This window comes from Armigeres subalbatus, chromosome 1, assembly GCF_024139115.2.
Source record: "Armigeres subalbatus isolate Guangzhou_Male chromosome 1, GZ_Asu_2, whole genome shotgun sequence".
In the NCBI taxonomy this organism is placed as follows: domain Eukaryota; kingdom Metazoa; phylum Arthropoda; class Insecta; order Diptera; family Culicidae; genus Armigeres; species Armigeres subalbatus.
The window spans coordinates 34,043,935-34,066,397 of NC_085139.1; positions in this window are offsets into that span (position 1 = coordinate 34,043,935).

The following is a 22,463-nucleotide window of genomic DNA, read 5'->3' on the forward strand; positions in this document are numbered from 1 at the left end:
TTGTTTTCGAATGGTATTGATTTGGGTACATGGTATGAATTCAAGGAGCGGTTCCCCTATATGTTTCATTATCATTATATTTCTATGAGCAAGGACGTCGCGAATGGAAGTTGGAACAGAATAGCCTAAGTTAGTAATGTTATCAATGAATTTTTTCCTAGGTAAAACATATCGGGAACAAACAAGAACTATGTGATCAATGTCTTCATATGCTATTCCACAATCACAAAGATTAGTGTCATTCATATTGATACGATATAAATGACTATTGCATATATAATGGTTAGACATAAGTCGTGAAAATATGCAAATGAAATTTCGTCCAACAGGCAAATTTTTAAACCAAGGAAAATGATTTACCTTCAGACAAATGGAATGGCAATAACGTCCTTTATCACTACAATTCCATGAAATTTGCCAGTAATTTATCGATTTTTTCTTTAATTTGGAAAAATATTCATCCGGAAATATATCCCGATTGAAAATAATTCCACGAAAAACGCCTAAATTTGCCAACGCATCAGCTTGTTCGTTGCCATAAATATTGCAATGAGCAGGAATCCACACAAATTTAATAACAAAACCTTTGGAATATAAATTGAATAGTAATTCTTTGAGCTTCAAAATAGTACGATTAATTTTGAAGCTGAAATTCATTGAATCTAAAGCATGTAAGCTACTTAAGCTATCAGAAAAAATAAAAAATATGTTCGGCTCGAGATTTTTAATCAAACAACATGCAAAATACAAAGCATTCAACTCAGCTATGAACACAGAACAAGGTGATTTTAACTTATAAAAATGAGCTAAATGATTATTATATACACCAAATCCAGCTGTATTTCTAATTAAAGAACCATTTACAGATGATCAGAATTGACCAATGAATCTCCGTTCGAATAATGAATTAGCAAATTTTGAATAAAGATGATTAGGAATATACTTCAGTTCTTCAAATAAAGATAAATCTACATATGGATGATATGAATGAACATTTATACTTAATTTATAAAAATCAGCACAAGAAATTGGAACAATGTTTTCAGCGGAACAATAAATAAATGAACACAGAATTCTACTAGTGGGATTTATTTCAAGTAAAGACTTCAATGTACAAATTATTGGATGATTATTGGCCATACAATTTAGCAAAAATTTACAATTCAACTCATCAAAACGAATTTTCAGAGGAATAACACCAGCTAAAACCTCTATTGATTTGGTATGAGTGGAATTCATTAGTTTTAAACAAATTCTTAAACTTCGGAATTGTATTTTCTCAAGTTTGGAAAAAATGTTTGAACAGCATTTCCAAAAGCAAAACAACCATAATCCATGACTGAGCGAATAGTAGTTTTATAAAGTGTTATAAAATCAGAGGGATGAGCACCCCACCAAGTACCAGTAATTGTACGAAGGAAATTTCAAACAAATTGTCTGAATATATTTAATATGAGTATTCCACGTCAATTTTTTATCAAACCAGATGCCAAGATATTTATAAGTCAAAACTTGTTCTATTTCATGACCATTTAAATATAGTTGGATATTAATTAAAGAATGTTTACGAGAAAATAAAATGAATTTCGTTTTCTCAATAGAAAATTTAAAACCATTGTTATGTGCCCAAATATCAATATTATCCAAACAACATTGCATGAAATGACGAATGATTTCTCTATTGCTTCCGCTTATAAATAAAGCATTATCATCAGCAAATTGAATTAAATAACAACCATTAGGATTCCTTTTAGGAATAATGGAAGCAATATCACTAGTAAATAAATTATATAAAAATGGACTTAAACAAGATCCTTGTGAAAGACCAAAATAACTATAACGAATCAATTTGGAAGAACCATTATGATAGAAATGCATTATTTTGAACGAAAATAAATTGTACAAAAAATTGGAAATAATAAAAGGTAAATGAAGATCATTCAATTTATTAAATAGCAGATCAATTAGAACAGAGTCATACGCACCAGAAACATCAAGGAACGTAGCAACAACATCTTGTTTTTTTTATTAAAAGACAATTGTATTTGCGAAGTTAAAAGCGCAATACAATCACGAGTATCGCGACCTTTCCGGAAGCCATATTGAGTAGGCGAATAAATTTGATTTTTTTCAGCCCACAGTTCTAAACGGTTCAAAATCATTCTTTCCATAAGTTTACGTATACATGATAACAAACTAATAGGTCTACGACTATCAACTAACGATGGATCTTTACCAGGCTTAAGAATATTAACTACTTTAATGAAGCGCCATTCTAGAGGAATAATATTTTGGAATAAGAAAGAATTATATAAAGAAAGTAAATGCAATTTCCCGTCAAAAGGTAATTTTTGTAATATAATGAATTTTATATTATCTAATCCAGGAGCAGTATTCTTGGTGACTGATAATGCCAAGTCCATTTCTTCAACAGAAAATTCTGCATTGAGTTCTGGAAAATAATTGAATTTTTGATTATTTCTAAAGCCTAAACAAGAAAGAACAAAATCAGGACAAATTTTAGAAGCAAATTGGTCAACCCAATCCTCTGTATATTCCAAGATAGGTTGAGACGAAGAATTATAGTTTCTTAAATTACGTGCAACAGACCACAATGTGGATAAAGAGGTAGCATTGTCGAGATTTTGTATGAAATTTTTCCAATAATTTCTTTTTTTGAATTTCGTTATTCTAGTGAATTGTGCTTCTGCTTTGCAATATAGAAAATAGTGTTCTCTAGATCCCAGTTGACGAAATTTTTTAAAAGCAAACGACTTATTTTTCAGAGCGACGGAGCAATCGTCATCCCACCAAAACGTAGGATTTTTTTTCTTTGGGGAAGTCGAAAGATTTTTTTTATGATGATTAATTATTTTAGAGCGTCTTAGGGGAAATGCTACAAGGTTAAAAGACTATTATTCTTCCATTTACTTCCACTATTAACTTTTTATGTATCAACAAGCAGATACGCATTTCGTTTCCTACTTGGAAACTTCTTCAGTGTTTGTTATCGACTGAAGAAAAACATTGCTCATTAACTTTAAATATGGTGTGTAGGTAGAACTGTAGGTAAAAAATTAGGGCATGTCGTTTGAACCGATTCGTCGTCGTCCCGTGGGTAGTAATCTAAACAGCCAGGTATATCCGTTTCCTTGATCTTTGTTAAGTAAGTTTATTTGTTTTTGTTTGTAAATTTCTAAGCTTTCCGCTACGTCAAGTTTCCAAGGGTTTTGTATTTGTCTGAGAAGTGATATGTTGTCTTTGGTTAATTGATGATCTTCGTTAAATATATGTTCGGCTACTTTAGATTTGAAATGATAATGTATACCTTTTTCAGTGTCTTTGTTTGCTTTAGTTACTTCTGCCAAATGTTCTTTTAACCTCGTGTCTAGTGTTCGTTTTGTCTGTCCTATGTAGATTTTTTTAAACTCCAGATTTTCCTAATGCGTCAACGGGGTCTTTTGTGCTTCCAAGTAGTGTCTTCAGTTGGTTGTTCCTGCTACTGAAAACTAATTCGATACCAATTTTTCTAAATTTAGAGCGTAATGGTCTGGTTATATTATGGTCAAAATTAACGGATACTCGTCGCAATTCATTTGTTATTGGTGATAATGTAGTTAATGATTTTCTGTACTGGGTTTTTCTATGTTTGTCTATAATAGCTTGAATAGTTCTAGTTGAGTATCCGTTTAGTCTAGCTGTTTCAAAAATGTAATTTAATTCTTTCTGTTTCCCTGTGACGCTAAGTGGAAAAGTCTCGAGTCTATGTATCATGTGTTGGAATGCGGCTGCTTTGTGTTGGTGTGAATGGTTTGAAGTGTTGGGTATAACTCTTTGTGTGTGTGGGTTTTCTGTAAATTTCAAAATTCATTTGGTTTGATTCTCTAACTATTAAAACATCCAAAAAGGCCGTCTAAGACGAATTAAGTACTGTCCATTTAATTCCACCAGTTAATTTTCGTTATCTTTGCAGATACGTATTTCGACCACACAGTTGTGGTCGAAATACGTATCTGCAAAGATAACGAAAATTAACTGGTGGAATTAAATGGACAGTACTTAATTCGTCTTAGACGGTTTAATACATTCCACTAAACGAGCTTAATATATTTTTCGGATCCAAAAAGGGCAACTTTCCGTCTTTCTCTTGTTCACAAGTGAACTTGATATCCCTATGTGCACTGTTAATGGCTTCTAGGATAGATGGAAGTGCGTCTTTCCTAATGATGCTGAAGATATCATCTACGTATCTCCACCATCGCTCAGGAATGGCCCCTTTTTCCTTCAAATCCTTTTCAAGATTAGCCATGAACAGTTCACATAAGAAAGGGGACAGAGGATTACCCATTGGTGCTCCTTTTGTCTGCTTGTAGTATTCTCCTCTAAATGTAAAATAGTTCTCTTCTATGCAAAGTCTTGTTAATTTTAAATATGTGCGTACTTTTGTCTTCCAAGTTGCGTCTGATTTTTGGCTAAGTAACCAATCTTCCAACAAGACTTCTTCTTCTTCTTATTGGCATTACATCCCCACACTGGGATAGAGCCGCCTCGCAGCTTAGTGTTCATTAAGCACTTCCACAGTTATTAACTGCGAGGTTTCTAAGCCAGGTTACCATTTTTGCATTCGTATATCATGAGGCTAACAACGATGATACTTTTATGCCCAGGGAAGTCGAGACAATTTCCAATCCGAAAATTACCTAGACCGGCACCGGGAATCGAACCCAGCCACCCTCAGCATGGTCTTGCTTTGTAGCCGCGCGTCTTACCGCACGGCTAAGGAGGGCCCCTACAACAAGACAATAGCTTCTTTTACGGGTACACTTGGGAACAGTGCAGCCACATCAAATGAAACCATTATCTCGTCTTCTTCGATATTTCCTGAGTTTTGCAATTTTTCAATAAACTGTTTTGTGTTTTGTACTTGTCTAGTGTCTGTTTGTGTATGTGTGTAGAGTGTTTGGAATTCTTTGACTAACCATTTTGCTATTTTGTGAGTTGGAGACCCTTCCGCAGATATTATTTCTCTGATTTCGTTTCCGGGTTTGTGAATTTTTGGTTGTCCTCTAATTCTAGGCAAAGTTGGGTTGGAAATTTTAAGTCGAGGCAAATTTTCAAATATGGGTTTACATTCTTTGATGGTTTTATCTACTTTTTTCACAATATCTGTCAAGGGATCTTTTCTTTGTTTTCTGTATGGACCATTGTTAAGTTTTTCTATCATAAGGTTATCGTAATTAATTTTATCTAGGATGACAATTGCATTACCTTTGTCTGCTTTCGTATAGAAAACTGGTTTGTCTTTTAATTCCTTAATAATGTTAGTCTCGTGTATGTTGGGTGTGTGTTCTAGTGTCTTTAATTTGTCTTCTGTAAATGTCCTAGCTGTGTTTTTCTGGTCAAGGGAAATTTGGCATGAATCTATGGCCGTCTCTAAGTCTATAATTATTTGGTTTAAATCAGGCTTTGAGGTCAAAGCGTAATTTAAACCATTTTGTAATACCTGTACTTGTTCTGATGAAAACTCCTGCGATGATCTGTTGACGACGAATCCTTCCAAGGGTTGCACTTTCACTTTATCACTTTTCACTATATCACTTTATCACTTCGGAATTTTAATAAATTTAGTTTTTTAACATGTAACAATCTTTTGCGCTCAGACTCACATTTTTCTGCTACTTTTACTTTAGTCAAAAAAGATGGGAATTCTGCTGGATATTGTTTAGCTAATTTAAGGTGCAAATTATAACATTCTAAATTTTTGATATTCAATTTACTGTACAATGTTTTGATGCTTTCTTTTACGTGCTCTCGTTCTATTTTCTGAATAAGATGGGCATGGGTTGGTGATCTGACTTTAATTTTATGGCTGACGGGGGTAAGTTTTAGTTTTAGGCAATTTTTCAAAAAGGAAATATCTTTATGTAATGAGGCAATGATTTTCTTGAGTGCGATGAACTTATTTGGCTCTGAGGGCTTGGTTGCCATTATAATGATTAATTATTTTAGAGCGTCTTAGGGGAAATGCTACAAGGTTAAAAGACTATTATTCTTCCATTTACTTCCACTATTAACTTTTTATGTATCAACAAGCAGATACGCATTTCGTTTCCTACTTGGAAACTTCTTCAGTGTTTGTTATCGACTGAAGAAAAACATTGCTCATTAACTTTAAATATGGTGTGTAGGTAGAACTGTAGGTAAAAAATTAGGGCATGTCGTTTGAACCGATTCGTCGTCGTCCCGTGGGTAGTAATCTAAACAGCCAGGTATATCCGTTTCCTTGATCTTTGTTAAGTAAGTTTATTTGTTTTTGTTTGTAAATTTCTAAGCTTTCCGCTACGTCAAGTTTCCAAGGGTTTTGTATTTGTCTGAGAAGTGATATGTTGTCTTTGGTTAATTGATGATCTTCGTTAAATATATGTTCGGCTACTTTAGATTTGAAATGATAATGTATACCTTTTTCAGTGTCTTTGTTTGCTTTAGTTACTTCTGCCAAATGTTCTTTTAACCTCGTGTCTAGTGTTCGTTTTGTCTGTCCTATGTAGATTTTGTCACAGTGTGGGCATGATATTTTATAAACTCCAGATTTTCCTAATGCGTCAACGGGGTCTTTTGTGCTTCCAAGTAGTGTCTTCAGTTGGTTGTTCCTGCTACTGAAAACTAATTCGATACCAATTTTTCTAAATTTAGAGCGTAAGCTATTATAGACAAACATAGAAAAACCCAGTATAGAAAATCATTGACTACATTATCACCAATAACAAATGAATTGCGACGAGTATCCGTTAATTTTGACCATAATATAATCAGACCATTACGCTCTAAATTTAGAAAAATTGGTATCGAATTAGTTTTCAGTAGCAGGAACAACCAACTGAAGACACTACTTGGAAGCACAAAAGACCCCGTTGACGCATTAGGAAAATCTGGAGTTTATAAAATATAATGCCCACACTGTGACAAAATCTACATAGGACAGACAAAACGAACACTAGACACGAGGTTAAAAGAACATTTGGCAGAAGCTGTTTAGATTACTACCCACGGGACGACGACGAATCGGTTCAAACGACATGCCCTAATTTTTTACCTACAGTTCTACCTACACACCATATTTAAAGTTAATGAGCAATGTTTTTCTTCAGTCGATAACAAACACTGAAGAAGTTTCCAAGTAGGAAACGAAATGCGTATCTGCTTGTTGATACATAAAAAAGTTAATAGTGGAAGTAAATGGAAGAATAATAGTCTTTTAACCTTGATTTTTTTTAGTTTGACTCTTTTGTAAACATTGGATCAATATTTTTAAAAACATATTATAATTTTGAAGGGGTGAAATTGAATTGTCAAAGTTAGTTAATGAATGAGATATTAAATCAGAAAATTTATTCCAATCAACATTTACAGTTAAATCAGGAACAATAATCTCTTCAGATACCACTTTATGAGTTTTATTAAAAATTGATATTATTATTGGTAAATGATCACTACCATTTGGGTCATCAATGATTTTCCAAAAAGAGTTCATGGATAATGAAGTAGAACAAAGCGATAGATCTATACATGAATGACGATCAGGGGGAACAGTAATTCTAGTAAATGAGCCGTCATTAAGAATATTCAAATTTAGTTCATCGATTAAATCCATAATCAATGAACCTCTACCATCAGTTTTGTCACTACCCCAAGCAGGATTGTGAGCATTAAAATCACCAAGTATATAAAAAGGAGGAGGAATTTCAGCCAATAAATATTTTAAATGAGAAATAGAAAAGTTTGCTCTAGGAGGAATATACAAACAAATCATTGAAAACGTCAAACCATAATGATTAATTGAAATTGAAATGTATTCAATTCGTGAATTTAATTAAATATCTAAATATTTAAACTCAATATTATTACGAATGCCAAATAAAACTCCTCCATCACGATCTTTTCGAATAATATTGAATGAAGGAATACAAAAAGATTTCATTAATACAAATTATATCTATATTATTATTATGTATTAAAGCTTTTAATCTATCGTTTTTATGAATAATACTATGACAATTCCATTGTAAAATGTTTAATTTATTATTGTTAGTAGCCATTAAGATGAAAAGAAAGAACTAATGAGGGGCCAAAATGAATTTATTTTTTCAAGAATAGAAGCCAAAAAAGGAAGACATTGCTTAATGATATTTTTCCAAAAATCAGTAAGTCCTAAAAGCGCTATTAAATCTTCCAAAATACTCAAAACAGAATTATCGTTACATTCATTACTGTGAAGATTAGTATTAGTATTAGTTTGATCGTAATTATTTCTAAAAGAATTATGAATATTATTTTGAGAATTATGAATAGAATTAGAAGGAGGAACAAGATGAGGGAAATTATTATCATAAGATGTTGAGGGTTGAGGATCGCAACTGTAATCTTGTCTTTTGGGTGAACTATGATTTCTTTTTCTTTTGCTAGGAGGTTTATAAACAAAATTATTATTGATTTCATTTACATTCTCATCTTCAACTTTTAATAGTGGCTCAAATGTATTCAAAGAGATAAAATTGTCAGAAGATTTAATTACTTTTGATTAGTACAATCGATTTTAATTTCTAATTGTTGATTAAATTTTTGTTGGTTGGAAATGAAAACTGAACAATCTTTGAATGAATGATGAATTTTTCTACAATAAATGCAAACATCAGATTGTTTCTCGCAATCAGACGAATTATGAACATCACCGCATTTAGAACATTTCGGTTTGTTGGAGCAAAAATGTGATGTATGCCCAAAAAGAAGACAACGATTACAATGCATAAGTTTCGGGAAATAAAGTCTACCATTAAAAATAACATTATCAATATAAAACCAAATCGGGAAGAATAGATCCAGCAAATGTTACTTTTATACAATTAGAGTGCTCATATTTAGTTTCTTTGTCAGAGTATTTTAATTTTGACAAACGAGTGCAATCTAATATCTTAACCGCTTTAATAGATTTATTTTTGAAAATTCCTGAGCCGTGATTGATAACATCTGAACAATCTAAAAATTCATCATAAATAATTCCGTTGATTTCACATGAGTCGCATGGAGCGTATACTCGGTATAAATTGAAAAATAATTTTGAATTCAATAAATCATTGGCATCATTGCGAGAACCAAACACAACTCTCAATTTATCAAGGGATTTTTTTTTTGATTTCTTTAACTGATTTATATAATTTATACACTTCAGAAGAAATCAATAAAACATTTATTGGTTTTTCCTTTTTTCGGAAATAAACAACAAATGGGCCAGAAAAAGTCGAGGGATACATTTTGATTCGAAATGGTTTATGAGATTGAGCAGTAGATGGATCATTATCATTCCCAGAGTTTGTATCACCCCCATCAGTCTCCATCACGGAGAATTGAGGGGGGGCTCAAAACCAACAAAATAATGAACAATAAAAATATAAAATATAAAAAAATAAAGAAATAATAAGAAAAATGATACTTAAAATCTCCAAACTTCGAAACTTCAGTCACCAGACACCAACTCCTGCCGCATCCACACAGTGATTCCAATCTTCAAAATCCTCAATAGCAGGACTTCAAAAGCTCCTACCGCATCCACACAGTGATTCTAATCTTCAAAATCCAGTCCAAAACCTGAAAATAGAGAGAAAAGAAATGACAAGCGCAGAAAAAACCGTCTAACCTGGTCAAGGCCTACTTACCAAGATCATTTTCACTATGTATTTGTCCCGCGCTGAAAAGCGTCCCGCGAAACACCACATTTTTTTCTGCATGCATAATTAGCTATTTCACAGTGAATATTTTCAAAGAAATTTTATTGCATTTTTAAAATATACAATTTTGACTAAAACAAATACATATTCTGTAAGGCAATCATGCATCATAGAAGTCGAGATTAAAATGTGCTTCCATGCAATAGACAAAATTATCTCTATAGTTTGTGTGTTTAACCCAAGTCATATCCCTGAGAATCTTGTCAGCAGATTTTGCCTACGTATTTCCTGCTGCGAGATTGACTGGATTTCGACACGGAACGCCCAAAATCCCAAGCCATTTTTATGTCATGTGCACCAAAATCTTCCGAAAAATTTAGTTGGAAGGCGACCTCTAGAGTGTTGATATTAGATACCGATAGTAATTATATCCGACCGTTTCATTAAATAGGGGAACTGTTCCGATCTCCTTCTCACTGAATATATTTACATTCATCTCATCGCGAAACAAAGAAATAGGCACCAATTTCGTCGCTTCTTTTTATTAACATGTGTGATGTGTGCTCACTGCTGAATAAATCACAAAAATATTCATTGCTTTGTTTTTGATGGGATGAACATCGGAGCCATTAGATGAAATCCAGGAGCAGTTCCCCTAACTTGATACTAAAAAGTGCTCTAAAAATATGAATGTTGTGTTCAAGGTAGCCTCGCATTTTGGGAAAGTTTTCCGGATTTTGGTCTTCAATGGTCTGAAATGGGACAGAATTTTTGATTTTCTGAGCCAAAATCTATTCATTCACATTTGACACATTCCAGCGTAACGCGACACCATGAGGAGCCGACTTTCAGCGAGAAATTAGGTCTGCATTCGAAAATTAGCCTCGGGGACATATGATTAAACAGGTGTAAAATTATCCTCATTAAATTTCCTTTCTGATAGAATATTCATTTTGAGATTTTTCGCTTTGAATATGATAAATATAGCGCGCTGCATTTCGTAACGCGACACCATCGCTGAATTACACTTTTTCGCATTTTGAAATGCAATTGCGTTTTTCAGCTCTGGTATACGGTTTGGAGTCTCGATTTATTCTAAGCATTTCTCGTATACATCAACAGAAATGAGGCTGTGAATTAAAATCGCAGGAAAAAACGGAAATTATAATGAAAATAACTGAATTGATATGAACACCGCCGCGTTACGCTGATCGACAAACAGTCTCCTGGAAATGGTGTCGCGTTACGCAAACGTGCTTATCGTTGATAGAATACGTAATTTCAGCCGATTTCGATGCGACATGTTATATTCGACACAGAATATTATCACATTATCTATCGTTGAATGTAGTTCGAGTTGGTGGTTACGACCTGGAGTTTCAGTTATTAAAGTTTGAGGGACTAACCGGCACGAATATAGAACTGAACCAATTCCATTAGCATCACATATTCAGTTTTAGAAACAAATTAAATGGTAATGGGTTTTCCTATTTTTATATTTGTCACACCCAAGTATGACCCGGATCGGTTTTTAAGTACGTGATCAGACGATCGATCCCCCTAGAAGTGAGTTTTTTTTACACTGAAAAGTATAATATTGCCTTTTTTCTACGTTAACCATTTTGAAAGGTTATGATGGCCCAAGAAGCTCAACAATGTTGAAGAGGAATATTTCTGTCGTTTTTTATTCTACGTTTCTACTGGAACGTTGTCTGTTTTCAACTTTTTATTTATTTGCGAAAAGATTGGAATACGTCTTATGTCAACAAGAGAGTACGGACCGGAACCATCGGCGAAGACCACTGCGACGAAAAGGGACTAGCGATTGGAAACTCGGTTCGTGGAACTGCAAATCTCTCAACTTCATCGGGAGCACACGCATACTCGCCGATGTGCTCAAGGACCGTGGATTCGGCATCGTAGCGCTGCAGGAGGTTTGTTGGAAGGGATCAATGGTGCGAACGTTTAGAGGTAATCATACCATCTACCAGAGCTGCGGCAACACACACGAGCTGGGAACAGCGTTCATAGTGATGGGCGATATGCAAAGGCGCGTGATCGGGTGGTGGCCGATCAATGAAAGAATGTGCAGGTTGAGGATCAAAGGCCAGTTCTTCAACTTCAGCATAATCAACGTCCATAGCCCACACTCCGGAAGCACTGATGATGATAAGGACGCATTCTACGCGCAGCTGGAACGTGAGTACGACAGCTGCCCAAGCCACGACGTCAAAATCATCATAGGAGATTTGAACGCTCAGGTTGGCCAAGAGGAGGAGTTTAGACCGACTATTGGAAAGTTCAGCGCTCACCGGCTGACGAACGAAAACGGCCTACGACTAATTGATTTCGCCGCCTCCAAGAATATGGCCATTCGTAGCACCTACTTCCAACACAGCCTCCCGTATCGGTACACCTGGAGATCACCACTGCAGACAGAATCACAAATCGACCACGTTCTGATTGATGGACGGCACTTCTCCGACATTATCGACGTCAGGACATATCGTGGCGCTAACATCGACTCGGACCACTATCTGGTGATGGTTAAACTGCGCCCAAAACTATCCGTCATCAACAATGTTCGGTACCGACGACCGCCGCGGTACGACCTAGAGCGACTGAAGCAACCTGATGTCGCCACTGCATACGCGCAGCATCTCGAGGCAGCGTTGCCGGAAGAGGGTGAGCTCGATGGGGCCCCTCTTGAGGACTGCTGGAGTACAGTTAAAGCAGCCATTAACGACGCAGCGGAGAACAACGTCGGGTATATGGGTCGAAGTCGACGGAACGATTGGTTCGATGAAGAGTGCAGACAGATTCTGGAGGAGAAGGACGCAGCGCGGGCGGTCGCGCTGCAGCAAGGTACTCGGCAGAACGTGGAACGTTATAGACGGAAGCGGAGACAGCAAACCCTCCTTTTTCAGGAGAAGAAACGCCGCCTGGAAGAAGCGGAGTGCGAGGAGATGGAACAGCTGTGCCGTTCTCAAGATACACGCAAGTTCTATCAGAAGCTCAACGCATCCCGCAAAGGCTTCGTGCCGCGAGCCGAAATGTGCCGGGATAAGGATGGGAGCATCTTGACGGACGAACGTGTGGTGATCGAAAGGTGGAAGCAGCACTACGAGGAACATCTGAATGGCGCTGAGAGTACAGGCAGTGAAAGTCAAGGCAGCGGAGGAGATGACTACGTCAGTTCAGCGGACGATGGAAGCCAACCAGCCCCCACCTTGAGGGAAGTTAAGGATGCCATTCAACAGCTAAAGACCAATAAAGCAGCTGGTAAGGATGGTATCGGAGCTGAGCTCATCAAGATGGGCCCGGAAAAGCTGGCCACTTGCCTGCACAAACTGATAGTCAGAATCTGGGAAACCGAACAGCTACCGGAGGAGTGGAAGGAAGGGTTATATGCCCCATCTACAAGAAAGGCGACAAACTGGAGTGTGAGAACTTTCGAGCGATCACCATCCTTAATGCCGCCTACAAAGTGATATCCCAGATCATCTTCCGTCGTCTGTCACCATTAGTGAACGAGTTCGTGGGAAGTTATCAAGCCGGCTTCGTTGACGGCCGCTCGACAACGGACCAGATCTTTACTGTACGGCAAATCCTTCAAAAATGCCGTGAATACCAGGTCTCAACGCACCATCTGTTCGTTGATTTCAAGGCGGCATACGACAGTATAGACCGCGTAGAGCTATGGAAAATTATGGACGAGAACAGCTTTCCTGGGAAGCTTACCAGACTGATCAAAGCAACGGTGGATGGTGTGCAAAACTGTGTGAAGATTTCGGGCGAACACTCCAGTTCGTTCGAATCGCGCCGGGGACTAAGACAAGGTGATGGACTTTCGTGCCTGTTGTTCAACATTGCGCTAGAAGGTGTCATGCGGAGAGCCGGGTGTAACAGCCGGGGTACGATTTTCAACAGATCCAGTCAATTTATTTGCTTCGCGGATGACATGGACATTGTCGGCCGAACATTTGCAAAGGTGGCAGAACTGTACACCCGCCTGAAACGTGAAGCAACAAAAGTTGGACTGGTGGTGAATGCGTCAAAGACAAAGTACATGCTTGTGGGCGGAAACGAGCGCGACAGGGCCCGCCTGGGAAGCAGTGTTACGATAGACGGGGATACCTTCGAGGTGGTCGAGGAATTCGTCTACCTCGGATCCTTGCTAACGGCTGACAACAACGTTAGTCGTGAAATACGAAGGCGCATCATCTGTGGAAGTCGGGCCTACTACGGGCTCCAGAAGAAATTGCGGTCGAAAAAGATTCGCCACCGCACCAAATGTGTCATGTACAAGACGTTAATAAGACCGGTAGTCCTCTACGGACATGAAACATGGACAATGCTCGAGGAGGACTTGCAAGCACTCGGAGTATTCGAGAGACGGGTGCTTAGGACCATCTTTGGCGGTGTGCAAGAAGACGGTGTGTGGCGGCGAAGAATGAACCATGAGCTCGCCCAACTCTACGGCGAACCCAGTATCCAGAAGGTAGCTAAAGCCGGAAGGGTACGATGGGCAGGACATGTTGCAAGAATGCCGGACAACAACCCTGCAAAGATGGTGTTCGCTTCCGATCCGGCAGGTACGAGACGGCGTGGAGCGCAGCGAGCGAGATGGGCAGACCAGGTGCAGAACGACTTGGCGAGCGTGGGGCGTATCCGAGGATGGAGAGATGCGGCCTCGAACCGTGCATTGTGGCGTCAAATTGTTGATTCAGTGTTATCTGTTTAGATGTTAACTAAATAAATGAAATGAACGTCTTATGTCTCAACCAATGTTTATCACAAGAACGTATGAGTCGTGCCTTGAGTGCACTACTTTTAACTATATTTGCAATCTTTACGCTATCATCAACATTACTCAGAAAATAAATACTCAATTTTAAAAATAGTGTTTATATCCTGGTGTAAAATAATTGTCTTATTATTGTATATTCATTCAGGTCAAAGCGAAGTTCATTAGGATGCCTGATATTCGCGAAGTCGAAGCAAATTCTGCTCTTTCCTCCTATGGGAAATCGCATTGCTATCTGTCAGAGTTTGAGTGAAACATGGCCGCCATCTCCTCCTCTCTGTTGCTCTACTGTAAAAACCCATAAAGAACTGTCATTGTTTGTGTGAAGAATTTTGCTTCGACTTCGCGAATAATATGTCTTTATTAACGAACCAGCCCAATGCTGGTTCATCTCGATTAACATGAAATGGATTTTTCTTTTTCAATTTTTCAATTTATCACTCAGCAACTCTCTGGTAACCTTTTTCGATAGGCCCTTATTCTTGCATTGGTTTGGTGAAGTTTTTTGCCTGACGCTATTCATTATATTTTCGACTACCGGTGACCAACACTCTCAAATTATTTCACAGATATTGACTGTGAAAATCTCTGTTAAAGTTCTTAAGATGAAATATCGACTAAATTGACGTATGTTCACGGCATCTTCTTTGAGCGCTGACGTACTCGGCTGTGACGATCTTGATCAAAGAATAAAAAATGCCGAGCTAGTGAGAGCGAACGAATAGAAAATTAACTAAAATATTGAAAATCATCAAATTAAATGGAAAAAAGAAAACACGAGTCTTTCTGTTCCTCAAAGCTAAAAATATGTTTAAAAATCTTGTAGATAAAACTTGTATTAAAAAACATAACTGCGGCTCTGTAATGCAACGTACACACCAGTCAAGCAGTTCGACGAACATTGACTCCGCCCCCGCGAAAACGCTTCGGTTGCTGCTTTGTTTGAACGTGTGTGAAGTTGTTCGAACAACCATTTGACAGTTGCTGGCTCGGTTGGAAAAAATTAAAACGGTTTGATTTTGGTTTGAGTTGGCGGGGGTGGAGTCAAGGTTCGCCGAACATGTTTGAGCATTTGTAGTGAAGTTGCACAAACCCCAATATATTTTCTGATGGTTGGTGCTCAAGTTGGCGCTTCGGTCGTTCGTGTGTGATATTGTTGGTCGAATAAATTGATTGTTCGTGTCGCTTTTGGTAAAACTTGATGGATGTTTGAATAAACGAGAGGTGGAGTCAATGTTGGTCAAACTGCTTGACCGTGTGTACGTTCCATAACGCTTCACGTCAGATGAGTCTTTCAAATAAACGAACCATTGAAAAAATATTGGCATCCACAAACAAGTTTGACGGTTCGTGACATGGTAGAAGGAAACCGTGTTCGTCAGCAAACTGTTAGTTACGTTTATTCATATGAGTGGCATGGTGATATTGCGTGGAAAAGAGAGAGGATTAAAAAAACCTCACAATTTATTCGAAAAAAAAACTCAGTTTCACGTGACTTATTACCGGACGACCCCAAAGGGGTCACCAAACACCAAACATTTGTAATTTCCCACCACTCCGTAACATTTTTGTATGGTAACCTATTTTTTGTAGTATGGAGAGTTACCAAATGACACACCCCGTTACACCCCCAATTTTGTTACGCTATTCATGTACAGGCCCTAAATTACTTGAAAGAAACCATTGTGATACTGTATCAATAAACCGAAAGCATTTCATCCCTTATTACAGAAGCACATTCAATTCGCGTAACGCGACACCATATTTTTGTACCTAGTGTAACTTCATGGAAAATGGTCCGATTTTCGATCTTAATACACGAAAAGAAAGCTCTTGACGAGTACTAAGAGAATCCGAAATATTACTTTTCCAATGTTTGTACCTTTTGTCTAGTATCAATTATACGACTATTTTCGTAACGCGACACCATTTCAATGTCACTGTTTTTCAAGTACAAATATTTCATGTAAACTAAAGTTTTCGAAGCAATACAATATGCACACAAAAAGATCATTAAAAACTGTATTTAATTGCGTATTCATCAATACATTTTCACCCAAATAGGTGCGATAGAGCACATTTGTAAAAAAAATGATTAGGGAGTCTTTTTTTATACTAAAAATCTGCTACTTTGATTGGCTATTAAACAATGTTCCGAAAACATTTTTCAGTGGAAGAAATGTTTTTCTTGTAATTCAATATGTATGTTTTCCTGTCCTACAGATATTGGATCCTAATTTTCAGTTTGAAATTTTGGTCCCTTGGTGTAGAAGTGCGTGGATTGTGTCATATACTATATGCGCAAAATAGCCAGCATGAGTTAACGCCAGAAATTTGTATGGCAAATGACATCTAACGCGGGTTTTCTCAAAATTAGAAACTTTTCATGAAAAACTATTTGGTACCGTTAAATATCTTGGCTGTGCATAAGCACAGCATATGTTTCGAAATGGACAAATTGATATGAAATTTGCGAAAAAGAATCCACGTGTCTTGGAGGGACTCGAACCCTCAACCTCCGAGGTTCGAGTCCCTCCAAGACACGTGGATTCTTTTTTGCAAATTTCATATCAATTTGTCCATTTCGAAACATATGCTGTGCATATGCACAGCCAAGATATTTAACAAAAAAAATGGTTTTCGTACGGGCGAGTTGTCGAATAATATGCAATTAATTGTATTTGGTACCGGAGGGTGTCGACTCAAATTTGAGAATGAAATTCCCTGACTTTCCCTGACTTTCCAGACCATTTCTCGGAAAATTCCAGGTATAAAAAATGTGTATACAAATCTCTGCATGTTTGAATTCTGTCCATGTTCTAGGGTTACTGGAAGCCTAATCACTTCTAGAGGCAAAACATTAAGGATATGTAGAATTTCGTAGGTAATTCTGGTCGTTCACAAAGAATCAAGTAAATACGCAGAACTCCTGAAAGGTTTTCATAATCCACATATTTCCAAACATTGATTATAAACATTCTGGTGCCTTCATCCACCATTGGGAACTCTCATGCACCCTCTGGAGTCGCAATAGACCTCCAAGACTACTGACACGACTTTTATTGACACGACTTTTGAACTCTTCCAAACCATCGTGGGAGCTTCTAGAAATCCTTCTAAATCGTTAAAAAAAATCTTACGGGTTGGGTATTTTCGTGGACATCGAGAAACCTCCATTGGCTCAAAACAATACTCACGGAGGCAGAAGCTTTATTCATTCCCTGTGGAGTGACTGGAATTCTAAAATAGTCACGGACGTTGCAATATTCCAGAAAATCAGGAATTCAATCCTTCAAAGCTCACATAAATCCATGCAGCACTTACAGTAAGCCCAGAAAAATATTCTAATCATGCAATACTATATTTTGGTCTGAATACTCTCAGTTCGTTTAATATTTGCCGATTGTGGCCTTTGGCAATGGCCCCATGGAAAAATATAAAAAATAGTCATTTTTGTGAAGAAGTGGCATAGCTAGGCTCTTATGCTAAGGGGAGCTACACCTACTCCGAATATTTTCTGTTATGGGCCAAACACAATTGATACGTTTGCGTGCGTTTTGACAGTTTTCCCATGGAAAAACTGTCAAAACGCACGCAAACGTACCAATTGTGTTTGACCCATTACAGTAGACGTTCGATAACTGCAAGTCATTTAACTGCAATACTTTTTAACTGCAATTCGATAGTTGCAACAGTTTTGCAGTTATCGGACCGCTAAACTTCAAACTGATGTCAGACTCAATGACAGCTGCATTGCGCTGCACATATAGATCAGAGGGAGAAGGCGTAGCACTGAATCCCTACCCCAACATGTGCGACATCTGGATTTGGTTCTAAACTGTAAACAACAGTGTTAATTCTCTACCACCTTTTCGTTATGGCGAGGCAATTTTTATGCACACTTTTGTTTTCGATATTTTATCAAAAATAAACACTCAATCATGCAGCAATATAATGATGTGATATGCTTGATTTACCTGCTTGATTATAGGGACTCGAAAAAGAATTTATTTGCAGTAGCTAACCGAATATAAAAATGTTCACATTAACGATTGCGCCCTAACACCGGTTCTAAGCTTCGATGCAGAGTACACGAGCTTTGTTCGCCAGTGACAGGCGTATGAGGCCCTTGATTTGGATGCACTTTTATTGCATCTGACGTCGATTGACAACCGTTTGACGTCTAGAATGCGTTGCAGTTATCGAACGGCATTCGTTAACTGCAAAGTAAACATTTTGCAGTTATCGAACGGCTACTGTATATCGATTTTTAGTTTTTTGCCAAAAGTGAATCGATAGTCTTAGAATTACAACATTGTTTTATTTATAAAAAGTTCAACTACTATCAACTATATGTCAGACAAGTATAACACCAACACGCAATTTGAAAGGAACATCTATTGGAGTTTTTTCTCGTGGTAACATGTTTGAAGATTCATTGGCATATTTTTTGTATGAATCCTTTCACCAAGTCATTTCAATTTAAATTTGAGAAAAAAAAACCATACAATCTACCAAGTTTTAGGACCAAAGCTTTGGGAAAAAAATACTAAACATCCATCAAGGAGCTCCAGGATTAAACTGTTGAGCGAGCTCTTGGAAATCCTTTGGGATTTTTTTTATATTTCAGGAGAATTCTGAAGTAATTTAGAAAATTTTCTGAAGGGAATAATTATCTTCACAAAAAATACTAAAGCATTTTCATTAAAGTAATTTCTGGAAAAAAAAAATCTCAAATATCAACCAGAATATTTCCTGATAAAATTGTAAAATAAACATCAAAAACAGCGAATGTTAAACTGAAACATTATAATTGACAACAACATTTTCCTCCACTTGCGTCCAAGTATGGTTATGGAGTTTCGAGAAAACATTTTATTAAGACCACCGCCAACTACGTGCATGAGGTAGACCGTATGATGCTTTTATCCACTATCATTCTCTCTACATGACTAATAATTTGACCACCTAAGGACATGAGGATCGGCCAATGACTTTATAAGCCCATCATCAAATGGAAGTTTACGAAATGTTTTTAAAACCTAAAGAATCTTGTTTGGAGATGATGCCGATGCTGTGGAGTATTGTCAAAGGTCCACAAAGATAGTATTCGGCGTTTTCTTTAAACAAGCTTCTAAAAATATAGTTGTTGGTTGTAGGTTGAACATTTTTGATGATTATTTGTGTATCGGTTCTGAACTATTTTCATCAAAAGGTAATATGATATATTAGAGTTGGCTACTAATCAGCAATTTAAATTTATCGAGATAGATCGCATTTTTTCCAATTTCCAACTTATTCGAGTCAGGTACGAGTCAGTGGAAACAAATTACTTAGTCGACTCGACTTAGTCGAGTCAAGTACGAGAAACTGGAGACGACCTTACTGTTGCGGTGGAAATACGTATCTGTCAAAGGTACAATAAATCAGTGGAATTAAATGGAATTGTACAAACTCGTCTTATGACCAGTATTTGAACGAACTTTCAGAACTTCTTTTGTTTAATGGGAACATGACTTGAACGCTACTGAGGAAACTGCAAAAAATCAAAACGACCTCGACACAATATCACTCAAACTAAATAATCTAAAATATTAAAGGGGACTTTTTATAAAAAAAAATATTTGGATCAGGCTTCAACAGTGACCATTTGAAAAACGTAGCTTTGACACCTGTATTATTGCTTAGTCAGTGAAACAAACTCGAATACCATGGTATGTATGGAATGGGCCCGGAGTAGACTTTTAGTCTAGAGACTGTCACTGGTCACAAGAAAAAGCTTTATAGCTTGATAGTGAAAATCATTGTCGACTGTAACTTCCTCGGAGTATTGTTTATCGGCTATGCAGTCTGATGACCAGTTAAAACGCTAGATTAATTTTGCTCCGAAGTTTTGGTACCATTATTGGTCTTTTTTCAATGGATTAAAATAATTCAGCGTGTCCTTAGTTTAGCATTTTGCTCGCATTAAAAAAATCACTATAAATTTTCAATATTGGGTTTTGTGATTTTTTCCCTGACCTCAATCAAAATTCCCTGACTTTCCCTGACATTCCAGGTCCAAATTGAAATTCCCTGACTTTCCAGGTTTTTCCAGGTAGTCGACACCCTGGGTTATGTAGGAAGCAGGGCTGGTAGCGATGAATGCCGTTCAAAATAGTGACTTTAGTGACCAAAGATGACGAAAAAGTGACCAAATAGTGACTTTCATTTACAGAAAAAGTGACCAAATAGTGACTTTCGTATGATGTTTTGAACCGGGTATAGAACTACAAGTAACATTAGCATTGCTACGGTATAATTCGTAGATGGCAAACTAGTGTGTTATTTTTGAAATTCATATGTAGAATGCTATCAGAAATCAATAATAGGCTAAAACAATAAAAGCATAAGGATTACTGTTACTGGCCACACCCATCTTCATCGCAAGGAGAAAGAGGATGGAAGCAAGAGGCCAGTGACTGCGACACTCTTATAAGTATGTACCACCGAGTTGGATATTGAGGATGATCAACCAGAAGCTAGCAATGTGACCATGGTACCTCATATTAAGTAGCACACCACGAGAAGGTATCTACCCGGCGTCACGGGAGCGGGTAGAGAATATCAAATTGTGTCACAAAATTATGTTGTTAAATATGGGCTAGAGCTAGAAGTTTTCTGTACAATAGCTAAAGAATGGCTGCACTAGGCACGGTGGCTCCGGATCAGAGAAACGACTGGTATGACGGCGAATGTGAGCAGTTAGTTGAGGAGAAGAATGCAGCATGGGCGAGATTGCTGAAACACCGCACGAGGGCGAACGAGGCACGGTACAAACGGGCGCGGAACAGACAAAACTCGATTTTTCGGAGGAAAAAGCGCCAGCAGGAAGATCGAGACCGTGAAGAGACGGAGGAACTGTACCGCGCTAATAACGCACGAAAGTTCTATGAGAAGTTGCACCGTTCACGTAAGGGCCACGTGCCACAGCCCGATGTTTTTTTTTTCTTCCTAAGCAATGGAGGGGAAATCTGCTCAACAGACATCCTGGGTTGACCAGGAAGTGCGGGGTTAGGGATCACCGAAGGAGGCAGGACTACATCCCCGACCCGCTAAACCGTTTCCATTGCCGCCAAGCCCATAGTCCCTTCGGTACAACCAGAAATAATGCTTCAAAGGGGGTTAGCTACGTGTCCTTGCAGCACCGAACATCGTAGCTCGCTTTTTTAGAAGAAAATCATGGTATCGTGCCAGCACGTTGCCGGCTTTCCAGGTGGCCTTACCACGCCCTATGTCCTCGGAAGGTGGGAAGGGTCGACTTCGCGCCTGCTTCCCTCTGCACGACTGGTATCAAAAATAATGATGCCGCGGGCACCCCAAATTGACCTTTCAGCGATAGGGCCTATTCGCTAGCACACAGAGGGACTTGCCGGCGCGGTGCCTACGCCTGCCCCAGCCTTGACGAGGACCCCTTTCCGTCCTCGGGCTGGGAACCCGCCCGGTTGACCGACGCCGCGAAAGCGACGATACCATGTTGTTCTTCGCGCGGCCACTTGTTCGATAAAAGGATCGAGTTCGACCACAGAGCATGACCACCGGTATGACCCATGAAGCCGACTCCGATCCCTTGGACCACCTCTTATTTGCGCCTGAACTAGCCATCCTTGAGTCCACGCGCCACCTTCTGTGTAGCTTCCGAGACGATTTGGGCGATAGCCGATAAAACGGCGCTCCAGCCAACTTCATCTTTACACATCCTCCGAACTAGGTTGTCCGGGGTAGTGTCCAGACGTGGCAAGCATGTGGTCACGCATTGCGCGAAAACGTGAGCACACGAACAACACGTGTTCCGCCGTTTTCTCTAAATCTGCGCACATCAAACACTCGGACGAGGCCGAGCAAGCCAGCTGCGTTACCGGCACTGTGATTTTGCAGCACGCTTAAACGCCGGG